This window comes from Meriones unguiculatus, chromosome 5, assembly GCF_030254825.1.
Source record: "Meriones unguiculatus strain TT.TT164.6M chromosome 5, Bangor_MerUng_6.1, whole genome shotgun sequence".
Taxonomy (NCBI): domain Eukaryota; kingdom Metazoa; phylum Chordata; class Mammalia; order Rodentia; family Muridae; genus Meriones; species Meriones unguiculatus.
Genome location: NC_083353.1, coordinates 98,730,036 through 98,743,818, shown reverse-complemented (window position 1 = coordinate 98,743,818; position 13,783 = coordinate 98,730,036). Strand labels below are relative to the sequence as shown.

Genomic DNA, 13,783 nt, shown 5'->3' with positions numbered 1-13,783 from the left:
ATTGCTTTCCACTTTATTTTTTGGGGGGCAGGCTCTTTCACATGGAGTTCACTGACTGAGCTGGAGTGATTGACCAACAAGCTCTAGGTATCCTGGTGTCTCGGCCTTCTCAGCTCTGGAATTAAAATGCAGGCCAACATCTTGTCTGCTTATATATAGGTGCTTGGGGTCCAAACTCAGGTCCTTAGTTCGCACAGAAAGCACTTTATAGACTGAGCCACCCCCCAACCCCTAAGTTGTCAATTTTTAGAAACCAAAACTGAGTCAATGATAATTAACAATATACACTGTGATAATCATGATCAGAAGAACATAATCTTCAAAAATGCATTCAAATTACTTTAAATGTACTTTAAAAATATGTGACTAATAATTTCAACGTCATTTTAAAGGACTGTTCAACAGTTATTAGGTAGGTAAAATATGAAACTAGATTTAAAAATTGAAAGCAATAAAATATTTCATTTAAATGTTACTTATGTGAAATTGCAGAATTTTGTAGAGTATAGAAGGGCTACTGGAGTTCATCTAATGCAGTCATTTTGCTCCAGAGCTGCAATTAAAGAGGAAGAGACACAGTAAGTGCTTCAATGGTGAAGATTTACAGTGAGATGGACCCAAGTTCACATCCTGACTCTGCCGTTCACCTGTTCTGTGAGTCATTTTTAAGAAAAGGGTCTTTAAAAAGCCTTGGCCAGAAAGCATAAATGTTATATTTGGAATAAAAAAAATTTTCTTTGAAAATCTAAGTCATCATCCATCCATCCATCCCCTCATCCAACAAATATGTATTAAGTCCACACTAGCTGTATGTCTTAAGGCAACTTATTTAGCACTTTCTTCATTTGTTTCCCAAAAAGCTGTAAAGTAAGGATCTATGTGACAGTTGTTAAACAATATATATAACAGTTGTAAATAAGTTAATGTATATAATAAGTGTTTGTGTTTTTTCCTGGTACACTGCAGAAGCTGAAAACTAATATTGGCGATTATTATCATTCTCCTACTACTCTGGTGTGTTAGGGGAAATGATGAACTCTGGGGACATAATTTAGAAGCCCTCTGTAATATTTTCCCTCCAGTTACTAAGCATCTCATTTGCATAGACCCAATCTCTCATTCCATTGCTCAGCTGTTGAGAGTGCAGCCATTTGAAAACTTTTTCACTAGGAGTCTGTTTTGACGTTGCTATCCTTCATACAAGAAAAGAAAAATACTCCATATGGAAAATCTGTGCATACACTTCGTGCTTTCCTGAAAATATCTCTGAAGTCTCAGCTGGCCTCCTGGGTAAGAAATGATGAGTTTGTGAGTGCATGAGGAGCTGAGCTGGGTCCCCACAGAGTAAAGCAAAGTTAACTGGTCGTCTGGGGGATTGAGTCTTACCTGTCATGCTCAAAGCTCAGAAACCTAATCAGCAATAGCAAGCCACAGAAATCCAGTGATGGTTATTTCATTGTCCTTGGTTGTTCTGTGATGGTCGGAGGAGTTAATGAGAATGCAGATTCCATAACTCATCTGATAAGCTGATGTAGATTCCCTTGGTGTCCTGGAACACTCAGAATGTGGCAGGAATCCTACGTAACTCTTACTTAGGATCATGTGCATCACAGAGAATGCACAAACTGCTGAGTGGCCACACTGCTCAGCTCTCTTCTCCCAAGAAAACATTAGATCATCCAAGAGAAGCGAAGGGCCAACACACCTTATGGTCTTGAGAGAAAGCTCTCTTCAAAACTCACTTGAATAAGATGTAACAGTCTTATTAACAGGAAATAAACAGGCATAAGCTTTTCAGTATGGAATTTATCTCCATGTGTTTCTGTGTGTATACACAAGTACATATGCATACACTTGTGTACATGCATGCACATCTTGGTCTTCATTTTCTGATAAGAATGCTGTGCTACCCCCCCCCGTCCAAGAAAAGAAACAGACAAATCCTGAAAGCTATATAACTGAGGCCAGCAAGGTGACCTAGCAGATAAAGGTGTCTGCTGCCAAGGCTCTGACCTTTCCTTCACGTTATCGTCTACAAGTTAAAGCAGTTCTTAAAGTATCTGGGTAGTTTGATGTCTGGGATCTACATCATAGAAGGAGAGCTGAGTCCTGAAAGTTGTTCTCTAAGCTTCACACATGCCATAGCACGGGTGTATGCGTACACACACATACAGAGAGAGAAAGAGAGGTAAGAAATTTATCTATCTTATCTTATCTTATCTTATCTTATCCATCCATCCATCCATCCATCCATCCATCTATCTATCTATCTATCTATCTATCTATCTATCTATCTATCTATTTTACACATTGTTGCACATTTTCTCAGTAGACAATCCTCTCTCTGTTTTTCCACATTTTCTAACCCCACCATCACTCTACTATGACCTTTTTTTCCTGGGTTGTCCCTGATATTTTTTAAGCTGCTACAGTCAGATTAAGGCCTGAGAGAGAGGACCAGATTAGTCAGCAGGTGGTGGTAAGCCCAGTTTCAATTCCTCTGCATGAATCCTCTTCACTGAGGTCTTGACTTTGTTTGGTAACCCAGGAACCACAGTGCTGAGTCACTGTCATTGGGTTACCTGTCCTATAGTCAGAGAGGAAGAGGTAGTGGATGTGAGAGAAGCAGACAGAGCCATGTTATCTTTTCTCTTCCTTCACTCACTGAGTGACCTTAGAGAGTTTCATAGGAATACGTTATGTGACTTGCTCAGGGTCACAAGGAAACTTCATGGTCCTTGTTCCTTTAGTTATTAGAGAAAAAGAAGAAAGAATGATAATACTTGCCATCTCCAACTATCAGGGGAGATGCAGTTAATGATTGTACACATTTGAAAGTCCAAAGACGAGGCATTTTTAGCTTTACATCTTCCCTCTATGCAAGCTCGTGCTGTGCTGTGTACAACTATGTACTCTCCATTTTCCACCTCTTAAGTTTTCAAGAGACTCTGAATACTTAGAGTCCTATAAGGAACGAACACGTAGTCTCCAGTTTGAAGTTTTTCTTACACTAAAGGAATCTTTCCTCAAGTAAACAATACTACTTGCAGTCAGTGGAACTGGACTTCAGACTGTCTCCTGCATGCCTGTCCTACAGATAGGGCATCCTTCACATTAACATTATGATTCTCAAAGTGTTTGCCGACAGCCATTATATGACTTGAAATATGCCCTGTACTTCCTCTTTCCTCGCTTCTCAGGGTTCTTTCTGGAATCCCAGCTAGATATAAGATCAGTGCAGGCAGAGGCAACGTCTATGGGAAGACAGTTTCGCATTCAGGGTCCTATTGATGTAGGGTCAGGTAACTGTTGCTTGAGGAAGACCTTCCTAAGCATCACAGGATGCTTACCATAGTCCCTGTCTTCTACACACTAGATGCTTACAATTGTTTTTAAGATAGATTTTAACAATTTTCTACATACCCTGTGTAACTGTGTGAAGTTTGTCCCTAGTGGAAATCTGTTTAGAGTATTTTTTTTTCATTACACGAATAACAAAAAAGGATAGACAAAGTTCCCTCTCGTGACAGGAAAGCAAGAGGTACCTAGTGAGATGGTTTAGAGGGTAAAAACCCTTGCCTCCAAGTCTCTGAGTTTGACCCCTGAGACCTACATGGTGGAGAGAACCAAAGTCGTGCAAGAGCAGCCAGAGTGTGTGTCACAGCAGCTGTACTATCGGCAGATGGGGGAAAGCAGTGAGGACAGTGAGTTGGTGGGAGGGGCTCCCCTTTTCTGAGGGGTCTGAGAAGAGGGTGGGAGAGTGGAACCAAGAGGAGAAGAGAGAGAAAGTGCATTCAGGATGTAAAGTAAATAAATGACATTTTAAAAATCTTTTTCATTCTGGCCACTGAAAAATACAGAATGGACACACAATGATTGTGCTGGATTTGGTGTATGAGCTGCAGACAAAGCAAGCTAACTTCACTTTGGTTCAGGCCCTTATGTGACATCCAGCAAGTAGTTAGTGCTCAGAATGTACTCCTCAGGTGAACTGATGTTTAGGGATCATAACCAGCTTCCTGATTCTTTCTCTAAATTCTCTCCTCTAGAAGGGTCTATCAGGCCGGGAAGTATGATGCTGTCAATATTGGGGGATTATTTTATGTTTGTTTTATTTTATGTATAGGAGTATTTTATCTGAATATATATATATATATATATATACATATCTATGTATATGTCCACCATCTGTGTGCTTGGTGCCCATGGAGGTCAAAAAATGGCATCAGATGCCCCAGAACTGGAATGACAGGTGGATGTAGCCACCACATGGGTGCTGGGGATGTAAACTGAAGAAAATGCTGGGGGTTTTTTGATTTTTGTTTTTTGGTTTTTTTTTTCCAAGAGCAACCATTTATCTTAATCTCTGAAACACCTCTCCAGCCCCAGGAATTCTTTCAAAAAGAAAACAAACAAACAAAACAAAAACAAAACTATAAATCCCCTTAGCTGTAGGACTACAGACCAGAGAAATCACCTTGTAGGAAAGATGAGGTTGTTTCCTTGAACATTAGCTATCCAGAAAACCACAGTGTTGGAGCAGAAATCTAGTTCTTTGCAGTAACAATCCTAGAAGCATCTAGCACATTTCCTGGATTTTTTTCCAGCCACACTCTGAAAGGGATGTGAAGCAGCAGCAGGATGGTTGCAGGACGCCCAGAAGGTCATACGTTCCGGCATTAGTACCAGAGCTGGGAGATGCTCTGAGCTTTCCTGACTGCACACTGCACTCGATTATGCTGATTATTATGGATACAAATGAAGACTCACTACTGTTGTGAAATAACAATGGGGGTTAATGATATTCTTTATTCCTAGAGGGGGAAATAACAGACATGAAACCAATTAAGCCACCTTTCTTTCTTTGCAAAGCTGTTTTAGTCGTCCTAAATGAAGATCCTCACAGTGTGCTTCCCGCTCGTAAAGACAGACTAACTTGTTCTTCTTTCCCAGATTTTACTGAGGTAGGCACCGGTACTGGGGCTGTCCAGGTTTCCTCTTCTGAACTGAAAATGACTATGTTAATATGCTAGCTCACAAAAGGCTGTACTAAATGGGAAAACCAAATATTTTCAAATGAATATTCAACAGTTCTCCCCTTTCAGAGGTCCAGCAATGCTGCTCTCAGAAATCTCTATTAGGTAAAGCCTCTTGATTGTCCTTTCCTGAGCATGGCTACAGGCAGGCCGTCGTCCTATGACTGACAAGGTGCCTCCAGAGAACAGTGGCAGACTAATTTATGTGTTCCTTAAACTTTAAACAGTTGTACTTTAGTCCCAGATCTACAGAATATCTGCCACAAAAACCTTCCACATAGAAGGATGTCAAGTCACATGTACATTGTTAATGTAACTATGGTAACCCCCCAAAAAATGCCACCAATGTGTCTGTTTCATACACAAATGAAGTGACAGCTGTGGAGTCCATTTCTGCCCATAGTATAATAGATATGAACCAAGACAGCCTGGGTCAGAAGATTACCACTCATTTACAGTAATCAGAGCTTTCAAATAACATCACAACTCTGAGCTATAAAGAGTGTAAGTAGAAGTAAGAAGGCACTAGAAATGCAGGCTCTACTGCATAGCTTCAGAACAAAGTGTCATAACCTAATGCATTTGTCTTCTCTGCACGCCATCCAAAATTAGGGTGGACAGGACCTCTGATGTGTATTGCAAGCTTACACCTATTTGCTCTGCTTCTTAGGGGCAATATTTCAGCTCAGTGGGTTACGATGATTCTATCCAAGTCAAATGTTTACGGTACTTGTGATATTGGAGGCGAAGCTTCTACAATCCTTTTGACAATCTGATTATGGCAGTTAGTCCTTTCAGGGCTATTGGCCCAGCCACTCTGTTACAACTGAGTAACTAACCTCAAAGTTGACAGGTCAAAAGAGACATACCAGATCCCTTAGGTATAATTGCTAACAGCCTACTCACCAACCAAATAACTGGTAGAATAACGAAAGGTCACTAAACCATTGATTATGCTTATAGCTGTTCTTTGAGGCATGGAAACTAAATTTAAAATCTACCCAGAATGGTAATATGTTAGAAAGAGAGAATTAAAATGAACTTTATTTAAAACTTTAAGGACAAATAATTCACTCGTGCTCTCTAAAATCTTGCCATTTACTGAGTTTAGCCTTTATCTCTATTCTGTTCTTTGAGCTAAAACAAGAGAGACTACATGTTTTTTTCCGATTTCATCTATATACCTTTAATTTCATTTTGAATAAAATATTAATCAAAGCTCTATTCATGAGTTAAAGATATTTCCATTGTTCTCAGAAACCAAAATATGATTCTAAAATGGAAGCTGCTTTATCTTCAGATTGGCTTAACCCAAAATAGATGTTCAGCATAATAATTTTAAAAAATTAAATACAATATTTGAACAGCCTTATATTAGTACTGAAATGAATCAGAGAATAACTATTTGCAGCTGAAAAAGACATTTTGAGCAAGCACCATAAAAATCTAGTAAAAATGGCACCTATCCCTGTAATGTACCATGTTTTATATACTTGTTTTATATACATATTTTATATATGGCTTATTTAGGATGGCATAAAAGCCTACAATAAGATAATTGATGATTATTTATAGTCAGTTGAGTGGGGGAATAAAAATGTACCAGAACCACAGATTTATTTCTTAGAAGTTGATTTTTAAATACTTGTTATAGTCCCCGGATATGTCACTGAGAGAGAATATTTGTAATAGACAGAGAAGTTCAGGTCAAGAGCCCAGTAGTTTCAGACGCTACACACAGGCAAGGGTGAGTTTTCTTATGTTTGTGTTACTTGTTAATTTCACAATTACAGATGCTATCAGGACTTACCTATGTCTGATTTGTCAGAACCATCGTCTTTAGTTGGATTTGGTTTGAGTTTCTTTTATTTAACAGAGTAATCTTTTCTAATAGTTAAGTACTTCATTACTGTTATTTAAAAAAGAATGCACATTCAAATCTTTCCTGCATTAGACCTGTGCAATAAAAATCTCACCCAGGAAAGCCAAAGGTCAACAGTTCCCAGATCTGATGCTGTGGCATTTTCACTTGAGTTCAAAACCATCCTGTAATAATTTTTATGACAAAGGGGTATATGGGCTTACTTTGGATATGCCACCTTTATTTTATAGTCATCCCTCAATTCCATCAGGTTTGGGAGTCACATAAGAGCTCAGTACAGTGATGTTACTTTCTGACTTCTGCAAAGCTTCAAGACAGAAAATGCAAACTTGGCTTATAACACTTCTTGCTCAGATTGTGCTCCATTCAGTTTTTCCTCCTTGGAGTCAACTGCCTTAAAGATGAAGGGCACTGGACCCGAACATCATAACCGTAACGAGAGCAACTTCAGAAAACATGGGAAACAGCATGCCAGCATCTGTTGTTCACCCCTCTTCCCAAGCAAGCCCTACGGAGCAATATGGTCTTTCTGTTGTATTTTAATGTTTCCTTTGGTGAGTATATGGAATACATGGGCAGACACTGTTCCGTGAATAGGTTTCTTTCCCCCTTCAACAGTGTTTAGGGCTGACAAAGGAAGAGTTCCTGGTGCTGGCTTGTCAGAGGTTAAAACCGCAAGCCTCACATGTGGCCCATGCCGCCCAGCTTTTGTTCCGTCAGTCTTACAATGTCAGGAGGTGAAGAGCATGGCTGACCAGCTAATATTATACAAGACAGAAAGGTCTTTGCTTTGGGAGTCCATTGAATGACTCCACCTCCCCCTGCCCCATTCACTGTTCTACACACACACACACACACACACACACACACACACACACACTGGCCCATTCCCCTTGCTGGAACAGGATACCCATCACCTGCACTCTATCACTTCAGCACCTCAGGAACTCAAATGAGATTAAATGGACAGTGACTGTTCTAGTGAGATCTTCAAGTTGATCAGTGACAACTGCCTCTTTCTATATTACTCTCTCAGGGCAGGGAGCGAATGTTGGGCAAGACAAAAAAAATATTCAATGAAAAAAAGAAAAGAACTCTAAAAGTTGAGGGGTCAGTGAAGAAATCACTTTGAGCCACCAGAAGTGGGTTAAAGTTTCTGCCTGCAGAGAAACCCTCCCTATATGCAGCAAGCACATACCCAGCCAGGTAAGAGCAAGTGGATCTGAGCTTTCCATACATAATACCACACTAAAAATTTGGCTCTTGAATAAAGGTGTCAGCAAGCCATGGAATCCCCAAACAGAGAAACTCACACTGCGCCTTTATTCCACGTTCTTAAGGTCTATTGTTAACTGAAGACTCCTTGTCTTTTCAAATTCCTTCATGTGAATGGATGAGGCCAGACATCTGCCAGGATCCGCTCACATTTGCATGCAAATTAGAGACTTCATGACACACATGCCCCAGAGCCAGTAATACCACTTCGACTCCAGTTTTGTACAGGTCAAAGTATAAATCTTCGTGAACTTTCCACTCCTCGAGTTCCAGCTTTTAAAAATGAAGTAATGACCACCATACACGAGTAATATTAATTGCCTAGATGATTGTGGTAAACTGAACTACAAAAAAAAAAAAAATTAACAAGATCCTACAGGAAAAAACCCAAGTCAGTAGTATTTGTTCCCTCAGCGAATTCCATACGTTTTATTATCTGGGCCCGAGAATGACTTACTAAGGACAGGATTGGATTTAGGAGCTTTTGCCTACATGGCTCAGACACTCAAAGGCTTTTACACTCTGATCCCTCACTCTTTGTACAGTCGGCTTTGAGGCTATTGCTGTGGAAACCGCAGGCAAGGTCCCTGTGGAGCAAGTACTTGTACGGAATCTTGCAGCTTGCACAACCATGCCCACTGTCCAGCCACAGTCCCGGAGAGAACTTTCTAACCTGCCTAGTGCACCTCTTGGCTGCTTGGCTTTTCCGGGGGAAACCCAGCCAGCCAAGGACTTCCCCCTCAGGTACGGGCGGGCGACTGCAGGAACCTAGGAAGCACCGAATCAGTTGGCAGCAGCCCACATCCCTCTCCCTGCAACACAAAGGAGACGTGCTGGCAAACTTTCCTAGCCACTGACCCCGGAGCAGAATGCCTGTAAGAGGTCAAGGCTTCCCTGAAATGCCCACATCCATGGCAAGCCTCCTTAAGGGGCCGCCGCTTCTAGGCTTAAAACAGTTTTCTCCTTCTTGGACCCCATCATAGTTGAGTGCGTTCCAGTATTCTGACTTCAGTGTTCTTAGTGTTTTGTTAATTACAGTCCCTGCTCTTTATTCTGAACATCGAGGCCCATGCCAAGACCTCATTCTCTCCCCCTCAACCTGCCACCTTTCTTTCTCTCCTTTTGACCCCATTTCCAACTCCCTGGGTCCTCTGTCTACGCTCTTCCCAGGCCCCAGCTTCATTCCCCTGCTCACATCTCCAAGCCTTCCCTTCTCTTTCCCACTCTGATGGGTCCCTAAAAATCCCGGGGGCTCAGCTCCAGTCGTTGCCTTTTGCCCATTTCTGTCTGGCCTTCTTTCTCAATTATTGCTCTCCCCCGCCCTGCTTCATTTTGAAGGCAAAAGGGTGATAAGTAGACTCACAGTTCCCGACTTCCTTTTCCCCCCTTAGCTCCAGAAACCGCGCCCCCTTCTTCCCCTTAGCCCCGCGATCTTATCCCGAAGGTTTCTTAAACCCAGTAGGGTCCGCCAAGCTGCCAAGTTTGCCTCTACTTCCCCTCGGCTGCCTCCCACACCTCCAGCTGCCTCCCACACCTCCCGCTGCGGCCCTGTTAGTGGGGACACTTACCCTAAGGCCCGGCTGGCGGGGTTGTTGGGGTGCGCACGGAGCGGGTGCCGGTGACAGCAACAGCAGCGGGAGATGAGGACCATAGGAGCAGCGCCTCCACCCAGCCCGCAGCGCGCACTGGCTCCTTGGGGGACCCCCGGCAGAGCACCAAGACGCAAGGAGAGACAGCCGCAGGAGCAACAGCTGCTGCGTGGGGCTGGGCTAAATTCCGTTCTCGGGGGTCGCGGTAGAGACAGGCAGGATTGGGAGAGAGGGTAGAAGAAATAGGGTGCAGAGGGCGGGGCAGCGAACGACCAGATCTCAAGAAAGGCGCCCTAGGCGCCTCGGGGTGCGGTGGCTCGGGTGCTGCTGCCTGGGAGGACGCCGCGGGCCCGGGTTCCCCGCCCGGCAAGCGCTGCAAAACCGGGGCGCACGGGCCTCGCCTCGCTCCGCCGCTCGCTGCCCGCGCCCTCCGTGCGCCCCGCTTTGTGCTCCCCGCAGCCGGCGTGCACCTGGTGTAAGCAAAAGCGGTCAGCTGATGGACTGCGCGCCGATTGGCTGCTCAGCCGTCTCCTCCCCCTCCCGCCCGACCCCCTCCCTCCCTCCCCCTCCTGGCCTCCCGCCCCCCAACGCCCGCCTAGGCGCAGTCCCGCGCTGGGCCACCATCTGTAGCGCGCCCAACAAAGGGGTACCTCGGCTTCGCCACCCCGGGCCTGCCAGACCGCCGCGCCGCTGCACCGCTGCAGGGCGCAGGGAGCCGCTCCGTTTTTTTTTTTTGTCTTATGGGGACGAAAGGCTGCGACTGGGTGAGGGAGGCAAGGAGAAAAAAAAAAAGCCCTTGTAAGAAGGCCGTAGTCACAATACGGTTGCATCTCCGAGAAAGGTAGAACTCGGGTGCAGGCGATAAAGCACATAAAATTCTATCGCGTGTCAGTCTGCGATCTGACCGTTGGTTTGGAGATCGGTGGAGATACGACGTGGTGCATAGTTCCATACCCGCGCTGGGTCTGATTCATGCCCTTGCCATAGGGGTAGGACTGGGACCCTAAACTACGCGGCGAAGCCACTGCCAGATTCGGAAGGCTTTCTGGAAACGATTCAGAAACTTTGAAACTACGGTCTTTCGGTTCAGTTAGGTGTGAAAGTTGTGTTCACGTTAGGAGAGGATTGAAAGCGCAGACTGCTGGGGCGGGGGGGGGGGAGGCTCTATCAGAGAGCGAGGGTGGGAGGCGGGGGTGAAAACGCGCGGGGAGGTTTGGAGGGACAGCACGGCACCTGAACCTGAGTCTCAACTTCAAAGTGGCAGCCCCGAAGCAAGAGTCAGGAGAAGCCCTTGACACAGGTTATTGGGGGAATCAGCTTTAAGCCAGAGAGCATCATTAGTCGTCAACGCTGAACCACTCAGAGAAAGAGCACAGGACTGGATTTCCTCAGGATTCCCAAGCCAAGAAATTCTGTGGAATTTGGAAGAATACATTATCACAGAATTTACTTTTGAAGTCGTTAGTGCTAGGGGATTGATTTAATAACAATAATCTTACATTCTTGATCCCTATAGCTCCCGCCCCCCCCACCATGTTTTGCATAGATATCTGAGAAAAGTTTGCTTACACTTGTCAATCCAGAGACTATTTTGTAGCCACTGGTGGGTCACACAGTGTACCTTAGTAGGCTCTAGTCAAGGCAATGTTAGGATAGAGGTAACAAGACAGGAAAAAAAAAACAGCAAATTGAGTCTAGACGATCTGTTTTTATCCGTTTTTCATATAGACTGCATATAGCATAGAGTTTAAAAGAAGACGGATACAGGTGGAAATAGAGACCTAGATGTGGTCTTTCAAGAGTGCTTAGGAAGTCTGTATTTTCTTGAGTAGAGAGTGAAGCTGCTTCACCCTGTGCCAAGGAATTCTCCAGAGGTGGGGCTTGGGGAAGACAGAGGAAGCAAGGGAAGAAGGGGAGGGGTCGCTCCAAAGATCTGTAACAGCATGCAGGATTCAGAAGAGACTTCATGAAGGCGGTGGTGTGAGTCAGGCAGCAGGGTATGATTTTTGAAACCAGGCCGACATTGTTTCAAAGCCCAGAACTGCAATTAGGGTTCATGTCCCTATGGGAAAGTCACTTCGCCTCTTTAGCTTAGGCCTTAGTTTCCTTGGCTCTAAAGTGGGATTAATCACAGCACCAAATCGCAAGGGACTGCGCTGGTTAAGTGAGAGTAAGCAAGTAGAGTGCCTAGAGCACTATGTGGTAGGCAGTCAACACTGACAGACACAGCAAGTAGGCATTTTGTAGCCAGGTTAAAACAAGTCGGGGGGGGGATGATGATTTTCCAGCTTTTTCCTCAAAGGAGCTGGCACAGCCAGCAAGAGCAATTGGTTGCCCTGCCATTCAATTAATTTCTTTTCAATCAGCGTATCATTTATTTAAACTAATTTACCTCTTCCCCGAAGCAAGAGTTGAGAAAGGAAGCCTAGTCTGCTTTTACTTGGTCACCGCATTGATTTGGCTCCGGTCAGAGGAAAGTTAGGAAGAATACGTGTGGGCGAAGACATTTGCAGCAAGGCGGGGGAGGGGAGGTTGGGGGGGTGGGGGGTGGGGGGTGGTCACGACTGTGTGTTGGGAAAGATTACCGAGGGCCGGAAGAGGACAAATGAGGCATCGCGATGATGGAAGTCGGAAATGTGACCTAGTTATTGGATGTTTGATGCATTCTTCAAACTGTTAATTTTGCTCCACATTTTACAGACTGTCTTTTGGGTGTTGGCAAATACTGTACGCACTGCCACTAGAAAGCCTTTGGTCATTGAGATGAGTGAGGTAGAAACAGTACGACACAACCGAATCAAATTTCTGTCTCATTTCAATCCTCCAGTACATCTCAAAGGAATCCTTAGTGGATCCATCCTGTTCTTGGGGCCAGAATTTATCTGTTGGTCAAGGAGAACTTGATCTCGACACTGATGCTTGGAGGGCACTGATGAAGACTGCTGTCTCTGAAGTGGGAAGGAACCACAGACACAGGGATGAGCACTCCCATGACACAGGGATGAGCACTCCTTGCATCAACACGAAGACCCATGAGAGCTGGGTCTTCGTGTTGATGCAAGGAGTTGTTCTTGCATTGGAGTTGGCGCTGAGACACTATTAACCTCCCTGGCCTTCCCTTTAGTCCCTCCTGAGCTGTCTTTACTGGACTTTGAAGGAACAGTGTGTTTGGTGTTACCCGACTATTACTCATCTATGTGGTAAAGGCAGAGGAAGGAGAGATGGGACTGTATGTAGAGGGTGGCCATATTTCAATCTTCTTTCAAAGAACACTGTGTTTTGAGAACAAAATAGGAATACGCCACTTAAAAACCACAAATTTTAGAACTCAAAAGACTTCTTTCTGTCTCTCTCTAACTGAAGTATTAACAGGATTCTATTCCTTCCAGTCTCTAGACAAATATTCCAGTTTTCAGACAGCTACCACTAAGCTTTTAGAGACTGATGCCTGTAAATCTTCTAAGTATGTAATTCTCATGATCCTCGTTAATGTTCATGACAAATGTGTTGTTTGTCTAAAAGCTTTGGACAACTGAAGGAGTTTTTACCTTTTTTTTTTGACCACTTACATATAATCCTTTCTCTTTTGTCTTTTAAACTGTCTATGAAGTCATTCTAATAAGAAAAGTCACTAATTGAAATTTGTATAATTAAAATTAGCTTTAGCGTTTAGGTGCAATTATTTGACAAGGAAGGAAGACGGCTCAGCATCTCAATTTGCTCCGAACTCTCTGTCTTAGCTCTAAGTGTCTTTCCTCTCAAGAAACCCCTCAGCCTTGCTTACATGAAGATAGTTAAGCACTTTTAAGTAAAACTAACATTAATAGGTTTGTGGTGATGATTACAGGTTTAGTTAAGTCGAAAACTTGTAGATTTACCAAATGGTATCTTCTGCTCCACTGAATAAAGGATCCTATTTCCACATGCAGAACATAATTGCCTTAGAGACCACAGCCATGGTCTCTTCTAACTTCCTCATTATGTAGATAAAGAAACTAAGC

At 43.8% G+C, this 13,783-nt stretch overlaps 1 protein-coding gene across 1 annotated transcript in view; it reads right to left on the bottom strand.

Annotated features, from left to right (window-relative positions):
- The window catches only part of Lrrn1 (leucine rich repeat neuronal 1), a 38,695-nt gene extending 28,431 nt beyond the window's left edge, over positions 1-10,264 (bottom strand). The window contains exon 1 of the mRNA XM_021657648.2: positions 9,762-10,264. The gene's annotated coding sequence lies outside the window, so the exon portion shown is untranslated. The remainder of the gene's footprint in view (positions 1-9,761) is intronic.
- Between the last annotated feature and the right edge of the window lie 3,519 nt (positions 10,265-13,783).